The sequence below is a fragment of the Rana temporaria genome, chromosome 8, assembly GCF_905171775.1.
Source record: "Rana temporaria chromosome 8, aRanTem1.1, whole genome shotgun sequence".
NCBI classification, from domain to species: domain Eukaryota; kingdom Metazoa; phylum Chordata; class Amphibia; order Anura; family Ranidae; genus Rana; species Rana temporaria.
In genome coordinates, this window is record NC_053496.1 from 186,147,648 (window position 1) to 186,159,792 (window position 12,145).

Sequence of the window (12,145 nt, forward strand, 5' to 3'; positions counted from 1 at the left end):
GAGAAAACAGACCTCTTGCAAGAGAATAATAGACCTCCAAGTCTCCATTCCACAAAATGTACTCAGCCAATGAGAGGTAATGACTCCATTTTTATTTTTATCCTGCTATTAATGGCCAACACGGTACAACACTTCATCCATGTCTTTGGTGATCTCTGATCTCCTTATGAACTGTTTCTTACATGATGAAGATCAACCATGGAGTATATCTGAGGTGTATATCAGGGTGTGCTTCTTCCACACATGTCCAGCAACATTCATATACAAGACATTTCCCGCACTCACGAATACACCTCGAGGGTTGTGTGGGACCCCTGATGTACAGAAAGACAGGACTTCAGTGAGGAACAATTCCCTCACTCAGGACATCAATGCGGCTTCTCCCCCGTGTGGGATTTCCGATGTTTGTAAAGACTGGATGTCCTTGAAAAATATTTCCCGCACTCAGGACAGGAATACGGCTTTTCCCCTGTGTGAGACCTCTGATGTACAGAAAGACTAGACTTCTGTGAAAAACGTTTCCCGCACTCAGTACAGGAATAAGGCTTCTCCATCGCGTGAGATCTCTGATGTCTGTAAAGAGCGGACTTCTGTGAAAAACATTTCCCGCACTCAAGACAGGAATACGGCCTCTCTCCCATGTGCAATCTCTGGTGTCTGTAAAGATTGGACTTCTGCGAAAAACATTTCCCGCACTCAGGGCAGGCATATGGCTTTTCCCCCATGTGCAATCTTTGGTGTCTGTAAAGAGCGGACGTCAGTGAAAAACATTTTCCACACTCAGGACAGGAATACGGCTTCTCCCCTGTGTGCAATCTCTGATGTTTGTAAAGACTGTACTTATCTGAATAACATTTCCCGCACTCGGAACAACAATACGGCTTTTCCCCAGTGTGATACCTTTCATGTGTGACAAGTTCTGATTTTGTTACAAAACATTTCCCACACGTAGAACAAGAATACGGTTTTACTCCTGTGTGCAATGTCTGATGTTTGTAAAGACTGGACTTCCCTGAAAAACATTTCCCACACTCTGGACAGGAAAATGGTTTCTCCCCCGTGTGAGACCTCTGATGTGAGACAAGTTCTGTTTTTTGCACAAAGCATTTCCCACACTCAGAACAGAAATGTGGCTTCTCACCCGTGTGAGACCTCTGATGTCTACAAAGATGGTACTTCTGTGAAAAACATTTCCCACACTCAGGGCAGGAATACGGCTTTTCACCCGTGTGAGATCTTTTATGCACATTAAGATTGGATTTAAAATGGAAACACTTTCCACACTCAGTACAGGGAAACCTCTTATTCATAGGAAGGATGGCACCGTCCCGCACAGTCTGAGGTTCCTCAGGATAAGAGGAATACGATGGTCCGGCACCGTCCCTCACAGTCTGAGGTTCCTCAGGATAAGAGGAATACGATGGTCCGGCACCGTCCCGCACAGTCTGAGGTTCCTCAGGATAAGAGGAATACGATGGTCCGGCACCGTCCCGCACAGTCTGAGGTTCCTCAGGATAAGAGGAATACGATGGTCCGGCACCATCCCGCACAGTCTGAGGTTCCTCAGAATAAGAGAAATACGATGGTCCATCTACACTGTGTGGTGCCGGATGGACATTTGAGGTATTCGGGTTTTCTCCTGGACTATACTGTGTGATGTCCTCATCTTCTACTTTACAGTCTGGAGACAAAGTGAGACAATCCTCTGAGGTTTTCCTCATCTCCCGTCCATCTACTAAAATAGAAATACAAAGATTATTACTAGACATCAGCTGATTGGTTCCCCTAAACCAGGACTCCGCCCACATCAGGCAGCTTTGTCTCTGAGGATCTTACAATTCCCCCCTCAAGGTAACTAGTAAATGGCTCCTCTGATCTCCTACCAGATCATTTCTTTATTCATGGACCTTAGTCAGAGAGCGAGGAAACAACGAGAACTGTCTTTTATAGGAGTGACAGTGATGAGGGGATTATAGGACGATTGTCCCCACCCCCTCTATCACTCATTGCCATCTTCCCAACACAAGAAGTCCTGCACTTCCTTAGTCTGTGCTCCAATCAAATCATCAGATATAAAATGTCCAGCTGGTAGGAAATGGGTGTAACAAAAGAGAATACATATTATGGCCCAGATTCACAAAGCACTTACGCTGACATATCTCCAGATACGCCGCGTAAGTGCAAATATGCGCCGTCGTATCTGTGCGCCGGACCCACATACTAAGATACGCCTAAAAACAGGCTTCATCCCACTGAAGTAACTTGCCTACGCCGGCATAGAGTGGGCACATATTTACGCTGGACGCATTTGGCGCTCCCATTCATTTTCTATGCAAATGAGGGAGATACGGCGATTCACGAACGTAAATGCGCCCGACGTAGTGCGCGTAAAGTCATACGTCCGGCGTAAAGTTATGCCCCATAAAGGAGGTGTAACTCAGCAGCATCCATGCAAAGGGCTGCACCAGGGAACACAAGCTGACGTATTTTACATAATTTACGTTGGACGTGAATAGGGCTGGGCGTAGGTTACGTTCACGCCGTAGGCAGTGATTCGACATATCTTAGGGAGTAGTTCCGATGTGATTCTGAGCATGCGCACTGAGATGCCTCCACGGGGCGGCACATGCGCCGTTCGTTATACGTATCTGTCTGGCGCTCGGCCCATTATTTGCATGGGGTCACGCCTCATTTGCATGGCTCACGCCCACTTCCACCTATGCCAGCTTACGTCTTAGAAACCCAGCGCAGTTTTGGGAGCACTGGCTTTGTAAATTCAGTGCTTGCCTCTCTGCGCTGCGTCGGCGTAGCGTATCTTATTTGCGCTACGGCAGCGTAATGTGCTCTGTGAATCCGGGCCTATGTGTATATATAGCAGTGGGGGGAGGGGAGAGAGAGAAGTCAGGTGTATGTAATGTACAACATATATAGGGTACAACAGGACTATAAAATGCAGAAGATAGGGTTAATGACCAACCTGTGCTGATCTCTGTAGGAGTGTCCTCCTCTATAAATGTCCCCGTTATTCCATCCTCCTCCATAGACTGCTGATCATCCCTCACATACGTCTCTTCTTCTTCTGATTTCACCTCAAATTCTATATCGATTGGATCTCCACTCTAAACCAAGAGAATGAGAGAGAATATCATCTGTAAGATATAAACTTACATACAAAATCCACACATCATCTCCACCAGTCCATGTTCTAGATGCTCCGCCCCACCGACCTTGTAATGGTGGGGGATGGTGTAACCTTCCTGTGTGGGATCCCGGGAATACAGAGGATGGGGACATCTCTCTGGTGGGTTCCTGGTATTAGGTGGCTCCATCATATCCTTGTGCCCTTCTGAAAACTCCTCCATCACTCCATACTCCTCATCCTCCTCTTTATACTCTTCTTTAACCTCAACCATATCATCACCGAGGTTTCCACTCTGAATATATAATAAAACATTCATTGTAATAAAATGGCTTGTATATAAATCATAAGAACCAATAATTGTTCCTCATCTACCTGATGATGGTGGGGGATGGTGTGACCTTCCTGTGTGGAATCCCGGGAATACAGAGGACGGGGACATCTCTCTGGTGGGTTTCTGTAGCTGGATGACTCCCCCATGGTGTCCTGGTACAAATCTTTGTGTTCTTCCTCCATCACCCCATCCTCATCATCCTCCTCTTTTATCTCTTCTTTAACCTCAACTATAGGAACATCCAGGCTTTCACTCTGAATATAGAATAAAAATGACATGAATGGTAACAATGCAGATAATGTACAGATCCTAATGATACTATCAGTGATTGTTCCTCATCTACCTGATGATGGTGGGGGATGGTGTGACCTTCCTGTGTGGAATCCCGGGAATACAGAGGACGGGGACATCTCTCTGGTGGGTTCCCATTACTGGATCCATCTGTAGGAAACACACACACTGACTGAATACATTGTTTCTATGTGTTTATCAGATGATGGGGGATCTAGGTGGAGCCTCCGTACTGCTCTCTCCTTTACAATAAAGTCTCCTCTTACCCGGTGATGTGAGGGGCGGCTGATTGTCCATCATGACGTCCTTGTAGAGATCCTTGTGTCCTTCTAAATACTCCCACTCCTCCATGGAGAAATAGACAGTGACATCCTGACACCTTATAGGAACCTGACACACACAATGATACAGTCACCATCCAGACACACCCCTTGTCTGTTACTGGATAATGTCCCAGAATCCTCCTCACCTCTCCTCCATCATCTCTCTGGTATCGTCTAGAATCTTCTTTGTATTTCTCTATTCTATCAGGGAGGGAGGTGGAGGCAATGTGATGGTCATGTGATCTCCAGACTTCACAGGAGGAAAACTCTAGATCTGAACACAAATAATAAAATCAAATGACATTCCCAGAATCCTCCTCACCTCACCAGTCAGGTCTTCATTTTTTTCAAAACCCCACTGCAATATAATTTACCCACACTGGGTAAGGAAGGGTTGGAAGGAATTCTGGTGTTATTAAACACAATGCAGGAGCAACAGTATAGCTTTTCTTGATCAAGGGACATTGGGAGGTGTGAGGTCAGTGTGATGATCTCTCCCGGGTGCGTCCCTCCTCTCCTAAACTGAACGATGGATTTTGACCCTGGTCTTTGCCAGGACTCATCATATTCCTTTGATCGCCGTGAGACTTTACTGATCACATTTTAGGATGAATATCTGAGACTGGGATCTTTATGGGAAAAAAATTCAGAATCTATCTTCTGATCTATCTGAAAGACATACATATTCCAACCCCTCCTAAATAAATCCCCCCATCCCACCCTTATGCCGCGTACACACGGTCGGAATTTGCAACAACAAAAATTTGAGAGCTGGTTCTCAATTTTCCGACAAGAACCGTTCTTGTTGGAAATCCCGATCGTCTGTATGCAATTGCGACGCACAAAAAAACACACATGCTCAGAATCAAACAGAAGAGCCGAACTGTCTATTGAACTTCATGGATCTCGGCTTGTCGTAAGTCTTGTACATCACCACGTTCTTGAAGGTCGGAATTTTGTGTGACCGTGTGTATGCAACACAAGTTTGAGCCAACATTTTGTCGGAAAAAAAATCCACGGTTCTCTTGTCGGATTTTCCAATCGTGTGTACGCGCCATTAGTAAAAAAAAAAAGTGGTATAATCTGTTAGTATAGACTGATGAGGTGAGAAGGTGACACATCTCCAAAATGAAGAGAATGTTCCGGCCCTGTAAGTGGGGGAATGTTCTGCCCCTGAAGGGGTTAATCTAGGTTTCTACACTATATATGTGTGTATCATTGTCTGCTGGAGATAAAAGACGTCACAGTGACTATGGAGGAAGAGGACGGACATGAGGGGGTTACTGGGTGTAAATAGAAGATAAGATCTTATTACCTCCTCTGCTGCAACTTCCAGCAATGCCTCCTCACTACTTCCTCCCGATTCACCTCTCACCTGCAACTTCACATTTATACCTGACATCACTTCCTGTCTTCCATAGAGACATCCTGTCTGGATATAAGTGAAATCACCATCTTGTGGAGCTTAGAGGAACTGAAGCCTCGAGAAACGTCTCGTAGTGTGAACCCGTACGGCCTTGTGCTGTTTGTGTTTGTACTGTATATCCTTATAGATGGAGTCATCTCCACTCCCACCAAGGTAGATAGAAATATATTAATGCCTAGTTAAGACTTTCTCAGCCAGGGTTCCTCCAAAGGCTTATAGGGGTTCCTTGAGCAATGGACAATTTCTGTCTTTTTGTAGCAACTGATATCAATGATCTGTAAGGGGGGGCAGTCTTCCCTCGAATGATGATGTATGAATGTCCTTCTCCCACTGACCACTGATATAAGAGCGTCCTTCTTCCAATGGTCACCAATGTACGGGATCACTACACTGACCACTGGTATAAGGGGGTCCTTCTCTCATTGGTCACCAATGTAAGTAACCACTAGACTGACCACTGATATTAGGGAATTTTTCTCCCACAGGTCACCAATCTAAGGGACCACTACACCGGCCACTAAGATAAAAAGGTATTTTTTTCATTGATAACCAACACAAAGGACCGCTACACTGATATAAGAAGATCCTTCACCCATTGGTCACCAATGTAATGGAGCACTGTACTGACCACTGATATAAGGGGACATTCGCCCAGTGGTTACCAATGGTTAAAAACTTCTAGACCGAATACTTTTATAAGGGGGTCCTTCTCCCATTGGCCACCAATGTAAGGGCCCACTACACTGACCACTGATATAAGGGGGTTCTTCTCCTATTGGTCACCAATGTAAGAGACCTCTACACTGACCACTGATATAAGGGGGTCCTTCTCCCATTGGCCACCAATGTAAGGGCCCACTACACTGACCACTGATATAAGGGGGTCCTTCTCCCATTGGCCACCAATGTAAGGGACCTCTACACTGACCACTGATATAAGGGAGTCCTTCTCCTATTGGTCACCAATGTAAGGGACCATTACACTGACCACTGATATAAGGGGTCCACTAGGGATGAGCCCCTAGTTTAGTTGGTAGAAATGAGCCAAACTTTGGCTGTCCTGGGCCCCTTTTTTGTCAGGAGCCAAACCTCAGCTATAGAAGCAATATTTCTACCACTTCTACTTATGACAGCTGTTATAAGTTACATGTCACGTTATGAAGGTATTTTATTGGGATTTTATGTGATAGACCAACACAAAGTGGCACATAATTGTGAAGTGGAAAGAAAATGATAAACGATTTTCATTTTTTTTTACAAATAAAATAAATTTAAATTAATTAAAATTTTACAATAAAAAAAAAAGAGAGAGGTAATGACTACATTTTTATTAAAAAAATCCCTAGAGGACCGCCTTTTAAGTGGTGGGGTTAACGCGTTTCGTCCTGGAAGACGACTTGAGAAAACAGACCTCTTGCAAGAGTTTACGCCACAAACTGTCCTCAGCCAATGAGAGGTAATGGCTCCATTTTTATTTTTCTCCTGCTATCAATGGCCAACACGGTACAACACTTCATCCATGTCTTTGGTGATCTCTAATCTCCTTATGTAGTGTTTCTTACATGATGAAGATCAGCCATGGAGTATATCTGAGGTGTATATCAGGGCGTGCTTCTTCCCCACATGTCCAGCAACATTCATATACAAGACATTTCCCGCACTCACTAATACACCTCAAGGGTTGTGTGGGACCCCTGATGTACAGGAAGACAGGACTTCAGTGAGGAACATTTCCCTCACTCAGGACAGGAATACGGCTTCTCCCCCGTGTGTAATCTCTGATGTCTGGAAAGATGGGACTTCTGTGAAAAACATTTCCCACACTCAGAACAGGAATACGGCTTCTCCCCCGTGTGTAATCTCTGATGTCTGGAAAGATAGGACTTCTCTGAAAAACATTTCCCGCACTCAGTACAGGAATATGGCTTCGCTCTTGTGTGCAATTTCTGATGTGCGGTAAGACTGGACTTGTGTGGAAAACATTTTAAGCATTCTGGACAGGAATATGGCGTCACCTCCGTGTGCAATTTCAGGTGTGCGGTAAGACTGGACTTGTGTGTAAAACTTTTCCCGCACTCAGGACAGGGAAACGGCTTTTCCCCTGTGTGCAACCTCTGATGTGAGGCAAGACCGTTTAACGCTGAAAAACATTTCCCGCACTCAGGACAGCAATACGGCTTTTCCCCCGTGTGCACTCTCTGATGTTTGGAAAGATTGGACTTATGTGTAAAACATTTCCCGCACTCAGGACAGCAATACGGCTTTTCCCCTGTGTGCAATCTCTGATGTGAAGAAATTTCGGACTTAAGTTTAAAACATTTCCCGCACTCAGGACAGGAATACGGCTTTTCCCCTGTGTGCACTCTCTGATGTATGTTAAGATAGGACTTATCTGAAAAACATTTCCCACACTCAGGACAGGAATATGGCTTTTCCCCCGTGTGAGATCTCAGATGATTGGAAAAGTTGGACTTGTGTGAAAAACATTTCCCACACTCGGGACAGGAATACGACTTCTCACCTGTGTGCACTCTCTGATGTTCATTAAGACCGGACTTCTCTGAAAAACATTCCCTGCACTTAGAACAGGGATACGGCTTTTCCCCCGTGTGCAATTTCTGATGATCGGAAAGACTGGACTTGTATGAGAAACATTTCTCGCACTCAGGACACGAATACGGCTTCTCACCTGTGTGAGATCTCTGATGTGATAAAAGACTGGCCCTCTGTGAAAAACATTTCCCGCACTCAGGACAGGAGAACGGCTTCTCTCCTGTGTGAGTTCTTCTATGTACACTAAGATTGCGTTTCTGATTGAAACACTTTCCACACTCAGGACAAGGAAACCCCTTATCTGTTGGAAGGCCGGCACCGTCCCGCACAGTCTGAGGTTCCTCGGGATAAGAGGAATACGATGGTCCGGCACCGTCCCGCACAGTCTGAGGTTCCTCAGGATAAGAGGAATACGATGGTCCGGCACCGTCCCGCACAGTCTGAGGTTCCTCAGGATAAGAGGAATACGATGGTCCGGCACCGTCCCGCACAGTCTGAGGTTCCTCAGGATAAGAGGAATACGATGGTCCGGCACCGTCCCGCACAGTCTGAGGTTCCTCAGGATAAGAGGAATACGATGGTCCGGCACCGTCCCGCACAGTCTGAGGTTCCTCGGGATAAGAGGAATACGATGGTCCGGCACCGTCCCGCACAGTCTGAGGTTCCTCAGGATAAGAGGAATACGATGGTCCGGCACCGTCCCGCACAGTCTGAGGTTCCTCAGGATAAGAGGAATACGATGGTCCGGCACCGTCCCGCACAGTCTGAGGTTCCTCAGGATAAGAGGAATACGATGGTCCGGCACCGTCCCGCACAGTCTGAGGTTCCTCAGGATAAGAGGAATACGATGGTACATCTACACTGTGTGGTGTCGGATGGACATTTGAGGTAGTCGGGTTTTCTCCTGGACTATACTGTGTGATGTCCTCATCTTCTACTTTACAGTCTGGAGACAAAGTGAGACAATCCTCTGAGGTTTTCCTCATCTCCCGTCCATCTACTAAAATAGAAATACAAAGATTATTACTAGACATGAGCTGATTGGTTCCCCTAAACCAGGACTCCGCCCACATCAGGCAGCTTTGTCTCTGAGGATCTTACAATTCCCCCCTCAAGGTAACTAGTAAATGGCTCCTCTGATCTCCTACCAGATCATTTCTTTATTCATGGACCTTAGTCAGAGAGTGAGGAAACAACGAGAACTGTCTTTTATAGGAGTGACAGTGATGGGGATTATAGGACGAGTGTCCCCACCCCCTCTATCACTCATTGCCATCTTCCCAACACAAGAAGTCCTGCACTTCCTTATTTAGTCCATGATTTAGTCATTAATAACAGCGGGCTGAGCCCCACCAGAGGTCAGAGAGTGAGGATGGGGGGAGAACAACCAAGATGAAGACTTGACTGATCCTGAAGATCACCATCATACTGACTCCTCCCCCTCATTATCACTTTCTGTTTAAGGCTCCAAAGTCTAAGGATGTTAATTATCAACATGTAAAAGTCTGTGCTCCAATCACATCATCAGATATAAAATGTCCAGCTGGTAGGAAATGGGTGTAACAAAAGAGAATACATATTATGTGTATATATAGCAGAGGGGGGAGGGGAGAGAGGAGAAGTCAGGCGTATGTAATGTACAACATATTGTATATAGTGCAGGGGTCGGGAGTGTGTAATGTACAATATAAATGAGCTATTAAAAGAGTCAGAACTCATGATATTGGTGTTCAGTAATCAGTGCCGGATGAAATGATTACTGGAGACAAGTTGCAGAGATCCCACACCGCTGCCTCCCATCTCCTGAGACTGCACTCAGTGACTTGGGTCTGAGACTATACAGACATATCCCTCCACCCGGCACAGCCAGCAAATAACAGAGCAAGTAACCCGGGAGAATTTTTCTGTCAGAGATCTCACTAGACCCGGGCATGGGGCAGAAGACCCAAGGTACATACCCCAGGTGTCTAGGTCAAGCAAACCCTATGGTGAAAATCAACATTTTGCTGCCAGCTGAACCCCAGAATCTCCATAAATCCAGTCTAGAGACATAAATTGTGTCTGCAGCACAGAGAAGGAAGATTATCTGAGAAAAATAAAATCCTTTTCTTGGGAATACATCACGGGACACAGAGGCTTAGATAATTACTTAGTGGGATGTCCCATACCAATGCCCAAATTGAGGGGAGGGAGACACAGATCAGAAAATACAGACTGCCACCGGACAAAAGGACCTACACTGCTGCCTGCAGTACACTGCGCCCGAAGGCGGCATCCTCATGCCCTCTCACATCCACCTGGTCAAATCTAATGAATGTAGAATGGAACTTTCCCTTTATAGTGCTGTTGTACGTGTTTTACGTCACCGCTCTTTGCTAGAGCATTTTTTTTTCACGATCGTGTATAGGCAACGTCGTTTTAATGATCAAGCCTGAAAAACATAGTTTTTTACAACCCAAAAAATGATCGTGTGTACGCCGCATTAGACTGGGGAGGCCATTGCCACTGCCAGGAAGTCGAAGTTCCAGGGGCTGGGGAAAGAGAACGTCTAAAATGAGGGACGTTTACTCTTTTTTTCTAACCGGTAACCGTGTAGAATTGCCCCGGTAATCTTTTGGATATATTTGTCCAAATCATCCCCAAATAGGTGATCCCCATGAAACGGGAACGCTGCCAAGTATCTTTTGCAAGAAACCTTGGCTTCCCAATGCTTTAGCCAAAGGGACCTGCGCATGTGTACCAGCAGGAGATTCAGGAGGGATGCTTGCTGAACGGAGTCCATAATCGCATCAACCGCAAAACACAGGGCCTTAGGAAGGGCTGCATAAACCTCAACTTCCTCTGCAGGGAGGATGTTAACCACCCGTTTCATTTGTTCCTTGAGGAACTGGCACATGCCAATTGCTGCAACTGCAGGCTGCACCACAGCACCGGCCATAGAGGAGGAGGCTTTAAGGAAAGATTCCATTTTTTTATCAGTTGGATCTTTGAAACCCTGAACATTGTCTACAGGACAGGTCAGGGTTTTGTTTACACAAGAGATAGGCGCATCTATAGCCGGTGATCTGACGATATGGTTCCGGCTATCGAGATGGTTCCTGTAAGGACTGCGCAGACGCAATCCTTGCCGACAGAAATTACCGAACCTCCAGGGCGACGTGGAATTTGAGGTAAGTGGCCAGTCGGCCTCACGTCCTCGCTTCGCTCGGACAGCTCGCTTGGCCTCCTGGCTCCTCCAATCCACGGGGATGTTAAGGAATGAGCCTGGTTGCCGGCCGAGGTTCGGAGATTTCCGTCGGCAAGGATTGCGCCTGCACAGTCCTTACAGGAACCATTTTGATAGAGGAATCATACCGACAAGTCACCGGCACCCCCCATTTCTTGGTGAAACCTTCTTCCATAGGGTAAAGTAGGGTAAAGGAGGGAAAACTTTTTAGGAGGAGAAAACAGTTTATCTGGGTGAACCCAGCCATCATACATCAATTTCTCCAACAAGGGATGAATTGGAAAGGTATATGCAGCCTGTGGGGATTTCCGAGGCCCAGAGGACATGGCAGCCTCAGTAGGGGGAAATTTATATGTGGTCCACTGCTTACAGAAGGCTCTGGCGTGCTGGGCTTTTTTTTAACAAGCCTCTTGGCGCCTGCACACTAGGGAGCCATGCACGCACACGGGCAACCACGCCCCCCTCTTTCCCATGCCATCTGAGCTAGACAGGAGCGTGCGCCACCATCATGGCGGTGGCCCGGGGTGAAGGGGAAGGAAGAAAAAAGACTACAGGGGGCTTTGTGAGAACCCTCGTATGTGTTTTGTGGCAGAGCCTGCAGCGGAGGAGGCGAGTGGTGCTTTACACAGACAGACTTCACTGAGCGTGTCCCTGGATGGCATGTAAAAATACACCAGGTATGTAACTTACTCCCTCTGGTGGCGGAAACCAGGTAAGACATGCCTACTCACAGAAGATAACATTAAAAAAATTATCTTCACTTACTTTATGCCCGTCGCAGGAAAGTTGCTGAAAACAGCAAATCCAGCCTTCACCCATCACGGCGGGTAGTGTTGTGCTAACCTTCAGGTCT

At 46.3% G+C, this 12,145-nt stretch overlaps 1 pseudogene; it reads right to left on the minus strand.

The window, feature by feature from the left end:
* Nucleotides 1-318: 318 nt before the first annotated feature.
* LOC120910630 lies at nucleotides 319-8,455 on the minus strand (annotated as a pseudogene).
* Nucleotides 8,456-12,145: the final 3,690 nt, after the last annotated feature.